Genomic DNA, 23,489 nt, shown 5'->3' with positions numbered 1-23,489 from the left:
TCTACTGAAATAAAAAATCTGGAGGGAAAAAGAGTTCTGCACAATTTCTGGTGTTCTGCCAAATGTTTAGATTCTAAGATCTGTTATTTTGAATATTTCATTTGACTTCTCCACATTTTGTAGGTAAGTAACAAAAATTCGAGAGGAGTGCGTGCTTTGTTGGAGAATCACACAGCTACTCTGGGACCAAGCCAGAGGTCAGTCTAGCTAGGTCTCCCCACTCCTGGTGGAGTAGTCTTTACTTCTTTACTCTTGAGTCTCGGACCTTCTCCTAAAAGGAAAACTTAGAATGGCAAGTTTAAATGCTTATGTGACTTTTGTAGTTTGGTGAAGGAGTTTTCCATCTATTATCTCTTTGATTCCCTCAGCAATTCCCTCAAGTGGGTAAGTCTGGCTTCCTTTTTGTCACTTTTACAGATAGGAATAAAAAAAAAAAAGCCAGTGAGGTGGTTATTTATATCTGGCCAAAGAGATGGTGAACAGCAGAATGGGGACTTGAACTGGAAGCTGAGCTTTCCGATTAATTCTCATTCATTCCCTTCCTTATATATCATGTAGCTTGTCACATGTAGGAGGGTTGAATATTTGTTCTTTTCATCTTTGCACAAATAGATCTACATATAATATATGGAGAGAGACTTCTTACCTCTCGTGGCTAAACATTTTTTTGTTTTGTTTTTTTTTGTTTTTTTTTTTTGCTTTTTTATATAGGCTGAGTTTCTCTGTTACCCTAATTTTAAAGTACTGCCTCTTTCTAATTGTCTTCACAGCTTTGTAGCCAAGAACTTAGCTCCAGGCTCCCCATTAAGAGCCATCATAGATATACATCATATATGACTCACTAGAAAACACACTGAAATTAGTTATTTGTCTAAATAGGCACAAGATGAAATCATGAGAACTGATCTGCTGCACGCAGAGAGTTTAGCTGTAATGGTAAGATAGGTGTAATCATAAGACGAAATTGAAGGAAGGTTCTTTGACTTTTATTTAATAATAGCTCATCCACTTCAAATTAATTCTTAATATTTAATCAGGTGAATTGTAATTTGGGTCAAACTAGTATTCAGTGGATAAACTCTCCTTGTGATATTTACTCAAGAATTGGTTGCCAGGGGAAAAATCATCTTGGCAAGGGAGCTGCTTCACATTCAGATGAACATGGAACTACCCAAGGAATCCTTTAGTTATGAATCTGAAATATAGAAATGGGAGTTTGAAACCCATTTTGGGTTATATATGAAGTTCTGTTTGATTTCATCCAGTGGTTCTTCTAGGGTTTTGGTTTTTTTCCATGACATTCAGGCATGAAAAGGTGAAATCAGATTGTGCATGCCATGTAGGTTAATTATTTAAGAGTGTAAAAATTGGGTCCAGTTGAAGCAGCCAGATACTTTTCTTCATTGAATGAGTATACGTAGTTGTTTCAAGAGCAGCAATAACCAAGATTTTATTCAACTGTGATATTGTTGGTGAAACTACCTAGTATCAACCTAGGAGGTAACGTGCTCATTAAATGTTTATTTCAAAGAAAAATTCAAGGATTTTTCAGGGATTTTGTATGTATGTATAGTTGCACACAATGTTACTTTAGTTTCGGGTGTACAACATAGCGATTCAACAAGACTATACATTATGCTATGTTCAACAGAAGTGTAGTTACCTCCTGTCCTGATACACTGTTTTTACACCATCATTAGCTATGTTTCTCATGCTGTGCATCCATCACTATGACTTACATGTTCAATAATCAGAATTCCGTAACTGCCACTCACCTTCAGCTATTTTGTCCAATACACCTCCTCCTTCCCCTCCAGCAACCACCAGTTAGTGGTCCATATTTATAGGTCTCATTTTGCTTTTTGTTTGTTTATTCATTTTTTTAAAAACTTACAGATAGTGGAATTATATGGTATTTTTCCGAGGTATTTCACTTAGCATACTATCCTCTAGGTTAATCCTTGTTGTCTCAAATAGCACATCTCAGCCTTTTTATGGCAATACAGTATTCCTGTGTTGTGTGTGTGTGTGTGTGTGTGTGTGTGTCACTTCTTTCTTACCCATTTGTCTTTTGATGGACACTTAGTTTGCTTCCATAGCTTGACTATTATAAATAATTCTGTAGTAAACATATGAGTGCATATATCTTTTCAAATTAGTGTCTTTGTGGTTTTTTGGGTAAATAATACTGGAATTACTGGGTCATATGATATTTCTATTTTTAATTTTTTGAGCAACCTCCATTCTGTTTTCCACAGTGGCTGCTCCAGTCTGCATTCCCACCAACAGTGTAAGTTCCTTTTTCTCCACATCTTTTCTAACATTCTTTATCTCTTGTGTTTTTGGTTTTAGCCATTTTGACAGGTATATAGTGATATCTCATGGTGGTTCTAATTTGCAGCTACCTGATAATTAGTGACGTTGAGCATCTTCTTATGTGTCTGTTGGCCATCAGTATATCTTTGGAGAAATGTCTGTATATGTCATTTGCCCATTTTTTAATTGTTTTTTTTTTTGGTGTTGATTTATGTAAGTTCCTTATATATTTTGGATATTAACCCCCAATTGTATATATCGGTTATAAATATCTTCTCCCCTTCAGTAGGTTGTCTTTTTGTTTTGTTGGTTGCCTTTGCTGTGCAGAAGCTTTTTATCTTGATGTAGCCCCAATCGTTTACTTTTGATTTTGTTTCTTTGCCTCAGGAGACATATCAAGAAAAATAGTGCTATGGCTGAGGTCTGGGAAATGACCACCTATTCTCTCTTCTAGGATTTTTATGGTTTCAGGTCTCACGTTTAGGTCTTTAATCCATTTTGACTTGGTGTGTGTTATTAAAAAGTGGTCTGGTTTTACTCTTTTTTGTGTAGCTGGACAGTATTCCCAGCACCATTTATTGAATTGACTGCCTTTTCTCCAATGCATATTCTCGCCTCTTTATTCATAGATTAATCGATAATATAATCATGTATTTATTTCTGAACTCTCTTTTTTATTCTGTTGATCTGTGCATCTATTTTTTTGTACCAGTACCCCAAACTGTTTGAATTACTACAACTTTGCATAGTATATCTTGACTTCTGGAACTGTGATACCTCTAGCTTTGCTCTTATTTCTCAAGATTGCTTTGGCTATTCAGAGTCTTTTGTGGTTCCATTCAGATTCCAGCATGATTTGTTCTAGTTCTGTGAAAAATGCTCTTGCATTTTGATAGGGATTGCATTAAATCTGTAGATTGCTTTGAGTAATGTGGACATTTTAATAATATAATTTCTCTAATCCATGAGCATGGAATGTCTTTCCATTTTTTAAATATCATCCTCAATTCCTTTTATCGGTGTTTTATAGTTTTCAGAGTACAGACATTTCATTTCTTAGGTATTTATTCCTTTATGATGCAATTTTAAGTAGTGTTGTTTCCTAAATTTCTCTTTCTGCTACTTCATCTATAGTGTATAGAAATGCTACCAACTTCTGAGTGTTAATTTTGTTTTCTGCAACTTTACTGAATTCATTTATTATTTCTAGTAGGATTTTCATATCATCTGCAAGTAGGGAAGTTTTTACTTCTTTCTTACCAATATGGATTCCTATAATTTCTTCTTGTCTGATTACTGTAGCTAAGATTCCCAATACCATGTTGAATAAAACTGAGAGGGGACATAGGTGCCTGGGTGGCACTCAGTTGGTTAAGTGTCTGACTTAATTTTGGCTCAGGGCATGATCTCAGGGTAGTGGGATCAAGCCCTGTGTCAGACTCCATGCTCAGCTGGGAGTCTGTTTGGGATTCTCTATCCCTCTCCTGCTGCCTCTCTCTCTCTGCACCACATGCTCATTCTTTCTCTTTAAAAATAAATGTTTAAAAAACAAAACAAAACAAAACAAAAAATCTGAGAGGGGACATTCTTGTCTTGGAAAAGCTCTAAGTTTTTCCCCATTGAGGATGATGTTAGCTGTCCTTTATTATGTTGAGGTATGTGCCCTCTGAAACTACTTTGTTGAGGGTTTCTATCATGAATGGATGTTATAATTTGTGAAGTGCTTTTTCTGCATCTATTAAAATGATCATATGATTTTTTTTTATCCATTCTTTTTTTGATGTGATGATTCACCCTGATTGATGTGCAAATATTGAACCATGCTCACATTCCAGGAATAAATTCCACTTAATTGTGACAAATGATTTGTTTAATGTACTGTTGGATTTGGTTTGCTAATATAGTTTAGGATTTTTTTCATGTGTGTGTTCACAGAAATACCATTCTGTAGTTCTCTCTCTCTTTTTTTTTTTTTTGTAGCTTTGTCTGGTTTGGTTTCATAGAATGAATTTGGAAGCATTCCTTCCTCTTTTATTCTTTGAAACAGTTTGAGAAGTATAGGTATTAACACTTATTTAACTCTTTGGTAGAATTCCCCTGTGAAGCTATATGTATCATTGCTGATACTTGGTCTATTCAAATTTACTATTTCTTCCTCAGTCAGTTTTGGGAGATTATATATCCATGTTTTCTGTGTTGTCTATTTTGCTGGCATATGATTTTTTATAACTTACAATTCTTTGTATTTCTATGAGGTCACTTGTTTCTTCTCTTTCATGTTTTGAGCCCCCCCCCCCCCCGACTTTTTATTGTTTGGTGAGTCTGGCTAAATGTTGGTGAGTTTTGTTGATCTTTTCAAAGAACCATCTCCTGAATTCATTGAGCTGTTTAATTTTTATTGTTTCTGTGTCATTTATTTCTGCTCTGATCTTTCCAGTTTACTTCTACTGGTTTTGAATTTTTTTATTCTTTTTCTAGCTCCTTTATTTTTTCAAATAAGTTTAGGTTATTTGAGATTTTTCTTGCTTCTTGAGGTAAGCCTGTATTGCTATAAACTTCTATGTTAGAACTGCCTTTGCTGCATCTGAAAGATTTTTGGACAATTGCATTTTCACTTTAATTTGTCTCCATGTATTTTTTTCTTTGATTTCTTGTTAAATTGTTTAATTGCATGTTAGTTAACATACATGTATTAGTGTATTCTCCAGATTTTTTTCTTGCTGTTGATTTCTATTTTCATAGCATTTTGGTCAGAAAAAATGCATGGTATGATTTCAGTCTTTTTAAATTTGTTTGTACTTATTTTGTGGCCTAACGTTTGATCTGTCTGGAGAATGTTCCATGTGCACTTCAAAAGAATGTATATTCCACTGTTTATATGTTCTGAATATATCTGTTAGATCCGTCTTGTCCACATGTCATTTAAAGCCAGTGTTTCCTTGTTGATTTTCTGTTTGGATTATCTATCTGTTGATATAAGTTGGTTGTCAAAGTCCCTGACTATTACTGTGTTACTATTGATTACTTCCTTTATATTTGTTCTTATGCTTTACGTATGTGGGTGCTCCTATGTTGGGTGGATAAATATTTACAATTGTTACATCTTCTTGTAGGATTGTCCCCTTTATTATGATACAGTGTCCTTCTTTGTCTCCTGTTACAGTCTTTGTTTTAAAGTCTGTTTTTTCTGGTATAAGTATTGCTTCCCCAGTTTTCTTTTCAATTCCGTTGCATGATAAATACTCTTCCATTTCTTCACTTTCAGTCAGCATGTTTCATTAGGTGTGAAATGGGTCTCTTGGAGGTGGAATATAGATTGGCTTTGCTTTTTTTTTTTTTTTTTAATCTATTGCATCGACCTCTGTCTTTAGTTCAAAACATTTAGTCTATTTACATTGAAGTGATCATTTATAGGTGTGTATTTATTTGCATTTTTTTGGTTGTTTTATGGTTGTTTTGTGTTCTCTGTTCCTTTCTTCTCTTGCTCTTTCTCTCAGGGTTTGCTAGCTTTCTTTAGTAATGTACTTGGATTCCTTTCTCTTTATTATTTGTGTATCTATTGCCACTGTTTGATTTGTGGTTATCATTATATTTATATATAACATCTTATAAAGAGTTTGTATGAAGTTGATGGTCACTTAAGTTTGGCCCATTCTAAAAGCACTATATCTTTATTCCTTCCTTCATACACATTTTAGGTGTATGCTGTCATACTTTACATCCTTTTATTCTTTTTAAAAAAAAAATTTATTATTTCTTAAGAGACAGAGAAGATGGGGGGTAGAGGTAGAGGAAGAGCGAGCATCTCAAGCAGGCTCCATGCTGAGTGTAGAGCCTGATGTGGTGCTTGATCTCACAACCCTGAGACTATGACTGGAGATGAAATCAAGGTGGACTTTTTTTTTTTTTTAGATTATTTATTTATTTATTTGACAGAGGTCACAAGCAGGCAGAGAGGCAGGCAGAGAGAAAGAGAGAGAGAGAGAGAGAGAGAGAGAGAGGAGGAAGCAGGTCCCAGCTGAGCAGAGAGCCCAATGTGGGGCTCGATCCCAGGACCCTGGGATCATGACCTGAGCCGAAGGCAGAGGCTTTAATCCACTGAGCCACTCAGGCGCCCCAAAGGGTGGATGTTTAACTGAATGAGCCACCCAGGCGCCCCTTTACATCCTTTATTTTGTAACTCCCATGACTGGTTTGTTTTATAGCTTTGCTTAATTTTACTGCTTTTGTGCTTCTTAGTTTTCTTACTCCTAGTTATGTTCTTTCCTTTCTAGTCATGGAGTCCCCTTTAACTTTTCTTCTAATGCTGGCTTATGGTGATAAATTCCTTTCATTTTTGGTTGTCTGGGAACTCTTTCTCTCTCCTATTCGGCACTATAGCCTTGCTGTATAGAGTGTTCTTGGTTGCAGGTTTTTTTTCTTTCAGCACTTTGAATATATCATGCCATTCTATTCTGTCTTGCAAAATTTCTACTGAAAAATCCGCCTTATGGGATTTCCCTTCTATGTAATTTTTTCCCCTCTTGCTGCTTTTGAAATTCTTCATCACTATTTTTTTTTCATTTTTATTACTATGTGTCTTTCATCTATTTCTAGTTTATCTTTGTGTATGGTATAAGAGAATGGCCTAGTTTCATTATTCGGCATGTGGCTGTCCAATTTTCCCAGCACCATTTATTGAAGAATCTGTCTTTTTTCCAATGGATATTCTTTCCTGCTTTGTCGAAGATTAGTTGACAGTAGAGTTGAAGGTCCATTTCTGGGGTCTTTATTCTGTTCCATTGATGGATGTGTCTGTTTTTGTGCTAGTACCATACTATCTTGATGATGACAGCTTAGTAATACAGCTTGAAGTCAGGCATCACGATGCCCCCAGCTTTAGTTTTCTAGTATTTAGTTAATACCCTGGCAATCTGGGGTCTTTTCTGGTTCCATACAAATTTTAGGATTGTTTGTTGAAGCTCTGTGAAAAATGTCATTGGTAGTTTGATAAGGATTGTATTGGAAGTATAGATTGCTCTGGGCAGCACAGACATTTTAACAATGTTTATTCTTCCAACCCATGAGGATGGAATGTTTTCCCATCTCTGTGTCTTCCTTAATTTCTTTCATAAGTGTTCTGTAGTTTCTAGAGTTTAGATCTTTTACCTCTTTGGTTAGGTTTATTCCTAGATATCTTACGGTTTTGATGCTATTGTAACTGGAATTAATTGCTTAATTTCTCTTTCTTTAGTTACGTTGTTAGTATATAGAAATGCAACTGATTTCTGTGCATTGATTTTGTATCCTGCCATGCTGCTGAATTGCTGGATGAGTTCTAGTAATTTGGGGGTGGAGTCTTTTGGGGTTTCCACATAAAGTATCATGTCTTCTGTGAAGAGAGAGAGTTTGACTTTTTTTCCAATGCTTTTTATTTCTTTTAGTTGTCTGATTGCTGATGCTAGGACCTTTAGTACTATGTTGAGCAATAATGGTGATGGTGGGCATCCCTGTTGTATTCCTGACTTTATGGGAAAAGCTCTCAGCTTTTTTCCCATTGGACTTTTCGTAGATGGTTTTTATGTTGAGGTATGTTCCCTCTATCCCTATACTTTGAAGAGTTTTAATCAGGAAAGAATTCTGTATTTTGTCAAATGCTTTTTCAGCATTAATTGAGAAGATCATATGGTTCTTATTTCTTTTACTAATGGGCTCTATCACATTGGTTTCCAAATATTGATCTACTTGCATACCAGGAATAAATCCTACCTGGTCATGTTGAATAATCTCTTTAATGTACCGTTGGAGTCTTTTGGCTAGGATTTTGTTGAGTATTTTGGCATCCATGTGCATTAGGGATATTGGTTTGTAATTCTCCTTTTTGGTGGGGTGTTTGTCTGGTTTTGGGATCAGGGTAATGCTGGCCTCGTAGAATGAGTTTAGAAGTTTTCCTTCTATTTCTATTTTCTGAAACAGCTTCAGTAGAATAGATATTATTTCTTCTTTAAATGTTTGGTAGAATTCCCCTGGGAAGCAACCTGGTCCTGGACTCTGCTTTTTGGGAGGTTTTTTGATTACTGCTTCAATTTCCTTACTGGCTATTGGTCTGTTCAGATTGTCTATTTCTTCCTGTTTTATTCTTGGTAGTTTATAAGTTTCCAGGAATGCATCCATTTCTTCTAGATTGCTTAATTTGTTGGCATATAGTTGATGGTAATAATTTCTAATAGTTGTTTCTATTTCCTTGGTATTAATCGTGATGTCTCCCCTTTCAGTCATGATTTTATTTGGGCTCTTTCACTTTTCTTTTGGATAAGTCTGGCCAGAGTCTTATCGATATTATTAATTCTTTCAAGAACCAGCTGCTAGCTTTGTTGATCTATTCTACCTTTTTTTTTTTTTCTGGTTTCTATTTCATTGATCTTTCTTGTGACCTTTATTACCTTTCTTCTCCTACTTGGCTTAGGCTTTATTTGCTGTTCTTTCTCTAGGTCCTTTAGGTGTAAGTTAGCTGGTGCACTTGAGATTTTTTCGAATTTTTGGAGAGAGGCTTGGGTGGCTATGTATTTCCCTCTTAGGACCACCTTTCTAGTATTCCATAGGTTTTGGGCCAATGCATTTTCATTCTCATTAGTTTCCATGAATTGTTTAAGTTCTTCTTTCATTTCCTGGTTGACTCAATCATTCTGTAGCAGGATGCTCTTTAACTTCCAAATGTTTGAGTTCCTTCCAAATTTCTTCTTGTGGTTGGGTTCCAGTTTCAAAGCAATGTGGTCTGAAAATGTGCAGGGAATCATCTCAGTCTTTTGGTGTCAGTTGAGACCTGATTTGTGACCCAGTATGTGGTCTATTCTGGAGAAAGTTCCATGTGCACTGGAGAAGAATGAGTATTCTGTTGTTTTAGGATGGAATGTTCTATATATATCTACATAGTCAATCTGGTCCAATATGTCATTCAGTCCTCTTGTTTCTTTATTGATCTTCTGCTTAGATGGTCTGTCTATGGCTGTGAGTGGAATGTTGAGGTCTCCTACTATTAATATATTATCAGTATTTTTCTTTATTTTGGTTATTAATTGGTTTATATAATTGGTTGCTCCCATGTTGGTGGCATATTTACAATTGTTAGATCTTCTTGTTGGATAGACCCTTTAAGTATGATAATCTCTGACATTTTAATGATTATGTGTGCTGGTATGGATCCCCTTGAGATCATCTCATTTGTAACTCTGCTTTTTTGACTTGGATGTCTATTTCCTTCCCTATGTTAGGAAGGTTTTAGTTATTATTTCTTCAAATCAGTTTTCTACACTTTTTTCTTTCTCTTCCTCTTCTGGGACCGCTGTAATGTGAATGTTTGCTTATTGTTGTCTAAGAGATCTTTTAGGCTACCCTCCCCCTTTTTTTTAAAAGTTCTTTTCTCATTTTACTGTTTAGTTTGTGTGTTTTCCATTCGGGATCATTTGTTTAAAGTGAAATGCATAGGCTAGAACTAGATTGCACATGTAGGTATAGGAAGTGTTTGACTTGTTAACATCAGTTGAAATAATTGAGCACTGGTATTACGTGTGGCTTGGTCAGTAAGGCTCAGCTGGTCATTTACATATAAGACTTTACACCAACCTTCTAACTAATTTTTTATTATGGTATTTATTGTGGTATAATTGACATGTGATAAACTATACATATGGAAAGTTTTGAAACCATCACCACAATCAAGATAATAGATAAATATGCTTCACTTCTAAAAGATTCCTCACGTCACCTTGTAATACCTATATCTGGCCTTCACTCCCAGCCCTTAATAACACCAAATTGCTTTCTCTTAGTATACATTAATTTATATTTTCCGAACTTTTAAGTAAATTGTACGATATGAGGGTTTTTTTTCTGATTTACTGCATTTAGTAGATTCCTTTATGTTATGGAATGTAACCGTAATTCATTTGTATCTATTGCCAAATAGTATTGTATTATATGGATATAACACTGTTTAATCAATTATTAATCTATATTTGGATTGCTTGTAGTTTGGAGTATTATAAGTAAATCTACTGTGAATATTTGCATGTAAATGTGTATATAAACATCTGCTTTTATTTTTCTTGGTAAATACCCAGAAGTGAAGTTGCTGGATCATATGCCAGAAATACGTTTAACATTTTAAGAAACTCTTGAACTGTTTTTTCATAGTGAGCCATTTTTTATTCCCATCAGCAGAATATATTAGTTTCAGTTCCTCCACATTTTAGCCAGTACTTGTTATTATCAGTCTTCTTAATGTTAGTTATTAGAAGTATATAATGGTATCTTATTGTGGTGTTAATTTGCATTGCCCTAAGCATTAATTATGTTGGACATATTTCCTATGTTTGCTTGCCAAATGGACATAATTTGAAGTGTCTGTTTAAATCTTTTGCCCAATATTTAGATTGGATTTTTGTTTTCTTATTATTGAATTTCAAGCTTTTTAAATATTTTCTGGATGCAAGCTTTTGCTTGGATACGTTGATAACAAATATTTTCTCTTGGCTTGTTTTTTAATCTTTTAATAGTTTCTTCGAAAAGGAGGCACTTTTCAATTTCGATGAAATCCAATTTATTATAAACTCAGACCCCCAAAGCTTTCCTTTCCTTTTTTCCCTATCCTTTGTGAACTTTGATTACATGTAAATTAAGCTGTTTGAAGTTGTTCCAGGTCTTATTATTGTTTTGTTCAGTTTTTTCCCAATTTTCTTTTCCTTCTGTGTTTTACTTTGGATAGGACCTACCTTTGTATCTTCAATGCCTAAGCTACTATTTAATGTCTAAGCTACTATATCTTTAATTCCTAAGCTACTAATCCTTTACAGTGTATATTTTCTTCTTATTTTCAATTTTATTGTCAATTTTATATATAAATTTTGATTTGAGCCTTCATGTTATTTTCCACATCTCTATTTTAGACTGCATAGAGTAGTTTTCATAACTCTTTTAGATGATTGAAGTGATGAAAACAAGGTAGCAGTAAGGAAGATCCCCTGCTTGTATTCCTCTCAAAAATAATTGGTTAATCATCCATGGAGAAAATGACTTTGAGGGAGCTATGGGATTCAGCCACAGGTTGGGAGCCATACTGCCTGCTCACTGAGCTGCCAGAAGTTACATCCTTGACCCCAAGAGGTTGCCTCACCAATCTCAGTCCAACAGTGATATTGAATCAGCACTACAACCACTCCATTACCTCTCATTTATGGTAAAGAAGTGATCCTACCTTTTCAGGGACCCACCAGGAGATATTGGCATCTGTTCTTCTAGAGGTAGGCCTTTAGACTTTCATCTGACTTCAGATCTTGAAGCATCCCTTTAAGCCAGTTCAAGCTCCTCACAGCCATACTTGGGGGGTGGTCCATTTTACCCAGGAAACTTCCTAGTGATCTGACAGGGGCCTGCTTAAGGACCACACAGGAACCATATTTGTCTGCATATCTTGTTACAGTCCTGCCATTTGCATGCCTAACTGCAGACCATGAGGCAGACCTCTGTCCTGTGCCAGCCATACTGATCAAAGTTTCGGAGGCAGTTCTTTCTAATCAAGGACCAGGGAAGATCTCTGTCAACCTAAACCACTGGTAACAGGCCTGACAACTGCAAAATCCACTGAGCATTCAGGAGCAGCCATGAGATTTGGCTCCAGTTCTGGTCACCTGTGATGTTGTGAGCCGGGGGACTGACAGAAGAAGGTTGTTAATTATTGAAACCAGACCATAAAGATTGGAAGAGGGTCTTGTCTTTCAAATGCACAGACAGAAAACCAAGGCTGCATGGATCATGAAGATTCAGGAAAACATGATGCTACCAAAATAAGTTAATAAACCTTCAGTAACTGACCAGAAAGAAAGAGATTTACAAATTTTCTGTCAAAAAATTCAAAACAATAATCTTAAAGAAGGCCACTGACATTAAAGTGAACATAGTTATACAACTGAATGAAATCGAGAAAATAATGTGTGAGCAAAGTTAGAAATTTAATGAAGAAATGTAAATCTTTAAAATAAAACCAAACAATTTCTGGGGCTGAAGAATAGTGGCACAACTGAAAATCTCATTAGAGAGCTTCAACAGCAGACTAGTTCATATAAAAGAGTGAAGAAAGCATATGGGGACTATAGAAAATCACCTACAGAATAAACATGTGCATTCTGAAAGAGAAGTGAGAAATGAGCAGACAGCTTATTTTAAAAAATTGTGACTGAAGACTTCTCATATTATGAGAGAGATTTGGCCGTTTATATATGAGGCTCAGGATTCCCAAGCAAGATGATCTCAAAGAAGATCTCTTTGACACCCATTATATTCAAGCTGTCAAAAGTCAAAGACAAAAATTTTGAAAGCAGTAAGAGAAGAGTGACTTGTCACATGCAAGGGAAATCCCACCAAATGGCTATCAGTGATATTCTGAGCAGAAACTTTATAGGCCAGGTGGGAATGGAATGATATATTGAAAGTACTGAAAGAAAAAAAAATGCCAACCATGACCGCTATATCTGGTAAAGTTGTTCTTCATAAATGAAGTAGAGATAAAGACATTTCTAGATAAAAGCTGAAGTAGTTCATCACCAATAGACATTGCTTCCCATAAATGTTAATAGGGGCTCTTCCAGTTGAAACAAAAGGATGCTGAGTAACAACATGAATACATGTGTAAGTATAAAAGGTAAATTTAGTCAAATTCAGAATGCTCTAATACTATAGTGGGGCTCAAATCTAGTACTCTAGTATAACAGCATAAAAACATATTAAAAATTCTATAGTTATAATAACTTATTAGATACACAATACAAAAAGATAAAATTTATACACAATATGAAAGCATCAATAGCATAAAGTATGGAGAGAGTGTAGCTGTAGATTTATAAAGTTTTAAAATGCAGTTGAACTTATCAGCTTAAAATAGATTGTTATAACTGTGAGATAGTTTAAGTAAGCCTCATGGTAACCACAAAGAAAAACTGCCATAGAGACACAGAATTTAAAGAGAAAGGAATCAAAGCATAACATTACAAAACATTACAAAAGAAGACAGCAAGAGGAGAAAAGGAAAAACAAATACTCAGAAAACAATGCAAACAATGGCAATTGGACTGTGGTGTGCCTGGGTGGCTCAGTCAGTTAAGTGTCTGACTCTTGATATCAGCTCAGGTCTTGATCTCAGGGTTGTGAGTTCAAGCTATGCATAGAGTGGGTGAATGGTTTACAACAATATACAAGATCCAGTAATATGCTTCCTGTGAGATTTGTCTTAGTTTTAAGACACACAAAGTTTGGAAGTGAAGGGTTAGAAAAAGATACTCCATACAAATGGTAACCAAAAGAGAGCAGGTATGGTTATACCTTTTTCAGGTACAAAAAACTTACAGTCAGAAAAGCCAAATAAAGTCATTAATGGAAAAAAGGGACAATTCATTCAGAGCATGTAGCAATAGTAAATATATATGCACACAATATTGGAACACTTAAATATGTAAAGCAAGTAGTAACAGAATGAAAGGAGAAGAAACATCATTATAATTGTAGGGGCCTTCAAATTCCCACTTTCAGCAATGGATAGATCATCAAAACAAAATCAGTAAGGAAGCGTTAGGCTTACACTGCATCAGATCAGTTGGACTTAATGACATCTACAGAACGTTCCATTTGACTGCAGCTGTGCATATATTCTTTTTAAGCACACATGTAACTTTCTCTAGGGTAAATCATGGGTTAAGTCACAAAGCAGTTCTTAGCTAATTTAAGATTGAAATCCTGTCAAGTATCTTTTATAACCATAACAATATGAAACTAGAAATCAGAAACAGGAGGAAACTAGAAAATTCACAAATATGTAAGAATAACCACACTGTTGAATAACCAATGGGTCAAAAAAGGAATTAAAAAGGTAGAAAAAGCTTATCTTGATATAAATGAAAATGAAAACATAACATACCAAAATTAATGAGAAACAGCAAAAGCAGCTTTAAGAGGGAAATATATAGTGATAAATACATATTGGAACAAAAGAAAGATCTGAAATAATCTAATTTTATCCCAAGAAACTAGTTAACAGCAACAACTAACAACAAAAACATTTAAGCCTAAAGTTAATTGAAGGAAGGAAATAAAATACAGGGCAGAAGTGAAAAAGAGAGTAGAAAAACAATAGAAAAGATCAACAAAACTAAGACTTGGTGTTTTGAAAAGAAAACAAAATTGACAGAAGAATCAAATAAATATAATCAGAAATTAAGTAGGAGACATGGAACTGATACTACACAAGTACTAAGTATTGTAAGAGACTGTTATAAACAAATATATGCCAAAATGTTGGATAAAAGAGAATGGATACATTTCTAGAAACATAGAACTTAATGAGACCACATCATGAAGAAATAGAAAATCTGAACCAATCAGTAATGGGTAAGGTGATTGAATCAGTAATCACAAACCTCCTATCAAACTGAAGTTCAGTATAAGATATCTTCCGGTGAATTCTAACAAATTTGGAAAATAAATACCAATCCTTCTCAAATCCTTCAAAAATAGAAGAAGTAACACTTCTGAAATTGCTTTACAAGACCCAACATTAACCCTGATACCAATGCCAAGGAAAGACATTTTAAGAAAAGATTTTTGGCCAGTGTGTTTGATGAACATTGATGCAAAGATACTCTACTAAATGCTAACAAACCAAAGTCAATAGCACATCAAGAAGGGCAAGTGAGATTTAACTCAGGAATGCAAGGATGGTTGATTTTAAATAAACTGTTGAAAGTGGTAACCACATTAACATAAGACTGAAGTCCTATGATCATCTGATACTTGTTGACGAAACATTTGACAAAATTCAGTATCTTTTCTTGATAACTATTTCTCAGATTAGCTATAGAAGGATTATACTTCCTACATAAGAAAGGCCATCTATGGAAAACCTACAAGTAATGTAACAATGGTGAGACTTGAAAGCTTTTCTTCTAATATCAGGAGGAGGGCAATAAGAAGCCCACTTTTGTCAGTTCTGTTCAAGCTATTGAGGATAAAATTGTGCTTGTAAATGACATGCTCTTAGATACAGAAAATCCTAAACACTCCATCAAAAACTTTTAGAACTAATAAATGAATTCAGTACATTTGCTTGATAAAAGTCAATATATTATAGTCAGTTGCTTTTCTATGGAAACAGCGGATGATCTGAAAACAAGATTTAAGAAAACAGTCTTATGAACAATAGCATCAGAAAGAAAAACATACTTAGAAATAACTTTAACCAAAGGAATGAAACATTTATACATTGAGAACTGTTAAGACATTGATGAAAAAATTTACAAGACTAATAATTTGAAAGATATCTTGTTTTTGTGAATTGGAAGTTTTCATATTGTTAAATTATCCATATATTCAATGCAATTCCTATAGATATTTATTGGCACTTTTTATTGAAATGGAAAAAAATTCCTAAAATTTGTGTGGAACCATTCAAGATTCCACATAGTCAAAGCAATCTTAAGAAGAACCAAGTTAGAGGTGTTATTGTTCCTGATTCTAAACTATAGTATAGAATTTATATATTCAAAACATAGTTCTGACATAAAATCACATAGTATAATGAAATAGAATAGAGAGCCCAGAAATGCACCTAAACATAAGTGGTCAATTAGGCTTTTTCATGGATACCAGACATACCTAAGAGGCAAAGGATAGGCCCTTTAGTAGAAGGTATTGAGAAAACTGGATATCCACATGCAAAAGAAAGAAATTGGACCTTTATACCACTTGCAAAAATTAACTTGAAATGGATGAAAGGCTTGTATGTAGATTTGAAACCATGAAATTTCTATCACATGGAGAAAAAAAAGCTCCTTGATAATGATGTAGACATTTATTTTTTAAACTTTTTTTTTTTAAGATTTTATTTATTTGACAGAGAGAACTCACAAGTAGGCAGAGAGGCAGGCAGAGAGAGAGAGAGGGAGGAGGAAGCAGGCTTTCTGCGGAGCAGAGAGCCCAACGCGGGGCTGGATCCCAGGACCCTGGGATCATGACCTGAGCTGAAGGCAGAGGCTTTAACCCACTGAGCTACCCAGGCGCCCCTGATGTAGACATTTTTTGATAAACGCCAAAAGCATAGGCAACAAAAACAATGATAAATGAGGGGCTGCATCAAACTAAGATACTTTTGCATAGCAAAGCAAACAGTAAACAAAATGAAAAGGCAGTTTATAGAATAGGAGAAAATAATTGCAAACCACATGTCTGATACCTTATGAATCTTGAAGTTTTTCTAGTTTGGCAAAAAAGGTGCTATTCCCAGACGTTTGCAAGTGCATGGACTGTTAATCTCCGTTACTCTGATTCTTTCTAGTGGTTCCTCACAGAAACAGTACTCTACCTGTTTTCTCTGACCTTGGTCAGTTATTCACTGCCTTTAACCTCATCGGTGATGTGAGAAAGGCAGAGTGTGGAAAAATGCAGTTTCCTTGGAGTATAACTGGTTATGTGATGATATTCTCTCTTCTCCTTATGCTGGTTTTCTTCCCTTTTCACTTTTATCTTTCTCCCTCCTTTCTCCTTTTCTCCTAACTCTCAAGGGTTTTTTGTTTTTTTTTAATCCCCATATTACAGGTGTAATGAAATCAGTTGCTCTTAGGTTCATTCCCTTGGATTTATCACTGGTTTCATTTCAGTTAAGGTCATCCCCATCCCTGACTAGTTGTAACAGTCCTCTTCAATTGGTCCTGCCATCCTTCTTGTACTTCCTGAAGCAAAATTGATCTTTCTGAAATGTAAACCTGGTCTTGATACTTCTTCACTTAAAGACCGTTGCTGGTTTCCCATGATTGATAGCATAAAGTCCAAATTCCCTTATTTCTTCTCTCCATGCCCAAGTCTGCTTTTGCTTCCTGAGTGTCAGAAGTTGCCAGGAGTGCCCTGATGTCATTCTTTTTCCATCCTTGGGAAGACTTCTTCATGCTGCACATTTTTTTCTCCAAACATACTTGGAATCTAACCACTCATCTTTTTTAGATTCAGCTTAGCTTTCACTTCAGTTTGTTTTACAGTTTATGAAGTTTTCCCACATAGCTCCGTATGCCTCCATGGAATTGACCACTAATTCTCCTTTTCTCTTTGTAGACACAGTTGTATCATACCATTTTCATGTGTGTCTGTTCACCTATGAAATCAGTGCAAGAACCATGTCTCTGTTGTCCTAGCATAGATCACAGGGCATGAGCTATTGGGGTGGTGTTGAAGTTGAAGACTATTTGACTGCATAATTAAAGTCATATTTAGTAAGTGGAGAGCCAGGATTCCTTTTCAGTCCTTTTTTTTTCCTTTTTACTTAATTTTGGTTCCTTTAGTGTATATTCATGATTATTTCTTAGTGATCTGAAACTATGGAGCATTATGTCAGAGTCATTTAGACAGTGATGGGCTTATACATTTGCAGGGCTTTCATAATTTGGAATTTTTATTTCAGTTTCAGTAATTGATCTAATCAATTTCTTATGTTTTGGATTATGTACATTTTAAATATAAGATCAAGGTATGTTTCACCTGAAAAGTACTCATGTTCATTATGACAGTAAGGTGAGTATCACTCTAGATTTACTTTGAAGTAGTAAAAGTTCTGGTTAGACATTGACTATGCCAAGACTGTGCCTTCCTTTTTTCTTCTGTACAGACTAGTGTGTACATATAAATTATTGAAATCTTCAGAAATGTAAAAATTATTATGTTTCCTACTTTTAGTTCTTTAGTATCTCAGAATTCCTTTGACACATGCACATAATCTCAGAGAAGTTGATATTAATATTTTAGGTTAATTTCATAAGATAGGATTGTCTTCATTTCCATCAATTGGTATAGGGGATGGACTTTGTTTTCCAGGTGGAAGCTCAGTCATAGAATTAGAAAACTTATAGGCAGAATGGGATAATTTAGGTACCCTTTTGTTCTGTGGGTGAAAAAACTAAAGATCCAGAAAAATCTCTCTTCTTTAATGTCTTTATACATACTTAAAAAGAAAGACTAGGTCCTGAGTTTCACACTCCCAACTCAACAATCTTGACACTGCAATACCCTTGATCAACACTATCCATATAATTAAGCATAACTGCATGTTAAAATAAGCAAAAGTATAAGAAATATTATGCAGCAAAATATATTATCTTGCATATTTTGATACTCAAGTTCAGTATGTAATAACTCAAAGATTAATAATTCTAGTCATTCCTTGACTAAACCATTTTTTTTCAAATAAGACTACAATTTTGTAATATCATAATTTTGACTGTTCCAAATACTACCCTTTTGGTCTGAAAAATGTATTTATGTGCCATGGAGTAAAATTTATTCCAAAGGACTAATTTTCAAATATATGAATCTTATGAAGGTATACTTATGTTTCTCACAATTTTTCTAGATATACTTTAGAGGGCATTTTCAGGTTTTCATGATGCAGAAGAAAGTATGAAATAACAGCTTTCTGAAAGAGAGTAATGGCATTTATTGTAACTTTAGGAGATTCCCGTTATTTTTGGAATATGGTTGTTGTAGGCCTGGTCATTTATACTAATTATATACTTACTAATACTAATAATACACTATGCTAAATTATTTTTTTTAAATATTTTATTTATTTATCAGAGAGAGAGAGGGGAGAGAGCGAGCACAGGCAGACAGAATGGCAGGCAGAGGCAGAGGGAGAAGCAGGCTCCCCGCCGAGCAAGGAGCCCGATGTGGGACTCGATCCCAGGACGCTGGGATCATGACCTGAGCCGAAGGCAGCTGCTCAACCAACTGAGCCACCCAGGCGTCCCCACTATGCTAAATTATTAAGTGTTGGTCAAATGAAGCCCTATAGGATACTGCAGAGAAGTGGTTGTAGATGGATACTGGAGGGTAGATCAGTATAATGTTTCCTTTTCCAAAAGATATTCTTCAGTGTTTTGTATTTTGAATGGTGTTTTACTCTTAAAAGCGTGGATCTGAGAATGAGGTACAGAATTTGTACATACTAATATTGTAGGATACTTTCAGGTTTGACAAGGAGATGTTCCATTTTTTTTTTAAGGTTTTTATTATTTGAGAGAGAGTTAATGAGAGAGAGCGAGTACACGCCAGAGAAAGGACAGAGGGAGAGGGAATAGCAGATTCCCTGCTAAGTGGGGAGCCTGATGCGGGACTGGATCCCAGGACCCCAGGATCATGACCTGAGCTGAAGGCAGCCACTTAACCGACTGAGCCCCCCAGGAACCCAGATGTTCCATTCATTTCAGAATACTGTCACCAGAAGAATATAATTAAACTTTATCACTAAATCTTTAGGTCCAATACAAATTATTGTACTTCTTCTTTGTTTTTGTTTTTTCTTTTAAAGAGTTTATTTATTTATTTGACAAAGACTCAGTGAGAGAGAAACACAAGCAGGTGCAGAGGGGGAGGAAAAGCAGGCCTCCTGGGGAGCAGAGAGCCCGATGTAAGGCTGGATCCCCAGACCCCAGGGTAATGACCTGACCTGAAGGCAGATGCTTAATGACTGAGCCACTAAGGCACCCCAAATTATTGTACTTTTTTACCTAGATTAGGTTGCTCTTGCGTTGGCCATCTTTTTTTCTTTGAAGGATCCTCATTGTTTTTTTTTGTTTTTTGTTTTTTTTTTCCTAAGCTGGTTTTAATAAAGGTGTTCACTAATACTTGCTTCAATTATTCAGAAGTTATTTAGAAATCCTTAGGACTTACTGTTATTTCATTTTCCCAGAATGACTTTTGGATAGGAGATACCTTTCTTTCTGTTGAGTCCATACTACTTCACATGAATTTTCCATGAAAAATCAACATAGTAAAACAACTTGTTATAGAGTACTCTATGTGTTGGGGGTTACTCACAAGGCAAAAGAGAAAGGTGTTTGAGTCATGCTCAATTGTAGAGGGTATTGAGTGGGAATAAGAGAGAAAGGATAATTTATCACAACTGTTCTGAAGAAAATTTCCAATTAGAACTTTTAAAGATGTTTCAACTCTCATAATAGCATTTATTGACCTTCTGAAGTGCTATTTCTCACAAAGAAACCACAGTGAAATTCTTTATTGTATCTGGTCTCACCTGTGTACCTCATTTTTGCTAACACTTAAATGAGGGTGTAGATATGTAATGGAAAATAGCTATCTTACCTAAGTAACTATTACCTGATATTCTTAGTTGGCTTTATTGTTTGTTCCCCTTTGGTTAATTACTTCAGAATCATAAAATATTCTGAATTATGTCACAGCAAAATTAGTTCAAATACTCCTTTTCCAGGTATTTGGCCCAGAGGTACCCTAGCACCTTTAGTGTTAAGAATTTATTGCTTTGCGATGTTTTCTATCTTATCTGAGGACATACTGACAGAAAATGTTTTCTTTTACAGCATTGAAATCTGTCTCTCTTTTGCTTTTTGGTGGGAAGATTGAGTTTCTTGGTGTAGATTCAGTATCTGTGGTAGTCACTGATAAGTATTACAAAAACCCACTTTAATTTAACTTACTCATTCTTTGGCATGAATTACTCATTCTTTGGCACTGAAGAAACTGGGACTTAGTATTCTCAGCTCAATTCTTCCCAACATGACCTCTTTTTTGGAAGTGTATATTTATGTGTGAGGTAGAACTGGGGAGGGGTTGTTGGTTTTCAAAGACAGGATTCTTTAGCTCAGCCTTTTAATGCCATAGAACTTTCTAACTAAATCTGAAATAATTTTGCCAGGTTCTAATAACATCTTCAGCAATAAAGAAAAAGAGACTTTTCCCAGGTAGATTTTCAGGGGAAAGATTAAAAAAAAATCACAATTGTAATATGTTTTCATTTGTGGAATATGCCTTTAAATTTTAGATGGTGCATCACTTTTCAGTACATCTAGGAAAAAATGTTTCTGGAGTTATGTTATAAATAAAACAGGGTCATATTTAATAATGTTAAGTTGATCCCACTTTCTGTGAAATTGTATACAGAAATGCTAAAAGTATAAATTATATATGCAGCCTCATGTAACATTTTTCTTCCAAGTGTGTACAGTTTGCTAAAATTTGCATTGAAATATTTTGGATGGAGTCTGCTGGCTTGAAGCCTGCTTAAGCAACTCTCATAGATTTGTTGCTTACCAAACAGCACACTAAATCTCGTTTTACAATCTTTAGTTTCTCACAGTCTGTCGTCTTCAGCGGGATTCAAATATAACCACGCTTATGATGTCACTTCATTAATTCCCGATGCAAATTAATGAGATTGATTTCCAGTGTGAAGAACAAATTAAAAAAAGGGGAGAAGAAAAGTTTAGTTAGAGGTTATTACAAGTGTGTATAGATGAGAAAACAAGCCCAATTTCCTAGTAAATCCATTATGTAAATCCCACTGTGTTTGTTATGACTTCTATAATACTAAATGGCATCTAATATTTTTGACCCTTCACAATAACAGTAGAACATTATTATTGGTCATTAAACACTGAAGATATTTCTTTATGTATGCTATTAATAATATATGTTATTGTAGGTCATTAGGCATTAGGAATTCATAAAAATTTGTATATCATATTGTGATATCCAAATATTTGTATAATCCATATTGAAAAAGAGAGAAGTAAGATTTGGGTTGTTGAGTTGAATTTTTTTAAATTGCCAATTAGTTACATGAAAAAAAAAGTGGGGGTTAGGAGAAATAATAAGTACAAATTAATGCTTTAATTCCAGTGTGTTTTTTTATCCCTTCTCAGTCTGTGCCCTGTTTTGAAACTTCATGTAACTATGTTTTTGTTTGTTATTTTTTGTCCCTGGTGTTGCATAAACTAATTGGGCCCCCAACTTGTGAATACTTCCAAATCCCTTTATCATTCCTTCTGGCTAGATTTAGTAGAATGGAAGGAGAAAACATTGACCTAGTGTGGGGATTTTGTGAATTTTGTCCCAGCAAGACTGTCCAGCTGAGGGCCTTTGAGTGGAGTTGAAGTCTTGAGTGGTGGAATATACATGCCATTTGGTATTTATGCAGAAGTGCTAGATATACTGGCAGCTGCCCTCCTGGCCTCCTTTTTACAAGGAAGTATTCAGTAATACTTATGAGAAGCTACCATGTGAAGCAAAGTACATTCGATTATTAGGGATGAATTATTTTGCGAAAAATTATACGTTCAAATAACACACTGGATGTGAATCTTCTGATTGAGACCATATATCTGTAACTCACTAGACAAATGAAAGCCACTGTTTATTCTCCTTCAGTGTAGTATCACTGTCCAGGAATAAATTCTGTGAAATTTATTTTAAATGTGTTTTTCCTCTGCTGATTGAAACTTGTTTTAATCATGTGGAATGTTTCAGATTTACCTTTTCTCTCCAATTTTTAAGTATAACACTGAACCAAATAGTTTTGCTTGCTTATATTGATGACACATGATTTTGGCTTTTATCTTCACTAGAAAATCAATGTGTCCTAGTGTTCACTAAGAGAAGATAGGGGACCTTTTTTGTAATTCTTTGTCAGATGATTGCTTTATCTTGATTTATGCCTTCAAACTTTTTCTCATTCAGCAGAAAATATTGTGCTGCTGTGAAAGCAAAGCAATCTATACCAATTTATGCTCTCAGCACAGCTTCCTTCCAGAATTGTTTATGGAATATATCAACTGTATAGATTAGGGATACCATGTTTTTTCTTTTGTAAATATTTCAGATTGATGATTTGGGTTCATACCAAATTTTCAAATTAAACTTTTTGGTAAAAATAGTTCTTTATAGGTTAAAAGGAGATTGTAGGTAATTATTATTTCCAGTGCAGCCCAGAATTTGAAGGTCTGAAAACAAACTCAGTGGTCTTGTCTTAACAAAATTTCCCTTACTTAGGTCAGGATTCCCATTTGGAACTGCTCTTCTGAAATTATTTTCACCAAAACTGCTTTGTCAACTATTGCCAAACTGAAATCAGATTATAAACTTTTAAAAACTAATTTCTTGAATGAAATGCAAGATATTATCTTTCAAGTACCTTTTTACTCAAATACACATTCTAGTTTGCTTTATGATGTTATTTGTGTTGGAATAGAGTATTTCTTTGTTACCATCTTGAACTTTTAATGGAACTTAAAAATTATCAGTCCTGCTTTGTGGTGTGGAGATATTCTTTACATTTTATGATATAAGCCTTC

General features: G+C 34.8%; 1 protein-coding gene across 1 annotated transcript in view; it reads left to right on the top strand.

Annotated features, from left to right (window-relative positions):
• MALRD1 (MAM and LDL receptor class A domain containing 1) overlaps positions 1-23,489 on the top strand; it is a 753,919-nt gene that overhangs the window by 151,986 nt on the left and 578,444 nt on the right.

The sequence above is a fragment of the Mustela putorius genome, unplaced genomic scaffold, assembly GCF_011764305.1.
Source record: "Mustela putorius furo isolate JIRA1106 unplaced genomic scaffold, ASM1176430v1.1 tig00000827_pilon_pilon_pilon, whole genome shotgun sequence".
NCBI classification, from domain to species: domain Eukaryota; kingdom Metazoa; phylum Chordata; class Mammalia; order Carnivora; family Mustelidae; genus Mustela; species Mustela putorius.
Note: the sequence above shows the minus strand (reverse complement) of the source record. Positions and strands in the feature narration are given on the sequence as shown.